We start from the raw sequence: 1,040 nt of genomic DNA, 5'->3' as shown, positions 1-1,040 counted from the left end.
AAGTACTCCAGACCACAAAATCAATTTTTACATACATATACAAAATATATAAACATGATCTGTATTCGGTCGATTTGAAGGCTCTAAACTTCATCCACAGCCAGAATTGAGTAATTTGCTCGGAGATCTTGAATTTTTAATATGAATTTGCTACACATGCGATATGCAGTTGTTAAGTGTGACCACATTGTTGTCTATAAGAAAATTACTGAACTTGTATAAGAAATTATCTTAAGATTAATTAGAAACATAAGTTACATCGAAACTTTAGTTTTACTGAAGTAACTGATATTTTTGCTAAAACTAAAACTTCTATCAGTACCAGTTTCAACGTTTTTTCTAATTCCTCTCGAGATAACAATTTTTTTATACAAGTTCAATAATCTCCTTACTTCAGTAAACATTTTCTGCTTCAACTTGCGGTGCTGTCATGAAAACCAGATATGAAAACTGTTAAATGATTGGGGTTATTATCTAATGTCCGCTTTCGTATTAAAGCCAATCGTCTCCAATCAAAAGCCAATTAAACACTCATAAACAATCATCCTTTCTTGACCGAAGTTTGGTGTTTAAAAAAAGCTCAATTCTAAAAATCTTTTTTAATAATCTTGCAGTAAGAGAAATGTCTTGATCATTCTGGTTTACTCGAGATTACTCGGTTGGCAGGCGTCGTCATATTAGTGTAATTTTAAGTAAACATCGCCTTCACTAGAATCGTATTGTGCTAAGTCAAATTTTACATATATTATATTATTTATTATATATGTAAAATTTGACTTTGAAAATATATATATATATATATATATATACATCACTCACATGTACGTAAGGTGCTGTAAACAATACGAGCAAGTCATTATACGCATCTCCCTCAAATGTAGCACTTAGTTGATCTCCTGCTTATAGTACAACCAGTCGAATGTATTCAATGAGCTGGACTAGGCTAACTACTTATCAGCTGGGCTCCGAGCAGTCCATGAGTTAAGTAACGAAAAAATATTGCTCGATTAGGAAACAGCATAGCACTATCTCCGTGTCAA

Source organism: Varroa jacobsoni, unplaced genomic scaffold (genome assembly GCF_002532875.2).
Source record: "Varroa jacobsoni isolate VJ856 unplaced genomic scaffold, vjacob_1.0 scaffold_349, whole genome shotgun sequence".
Classification (NCBI taxonomy): Eukaryota; Metazoa; Arthropoda; class Arachnida; order Mesostigmata; family Varroidae; genus Varroa; species Varroa jacobsoni.
This window is presented reverse-complemented; position numbering follows the sequence as displayed.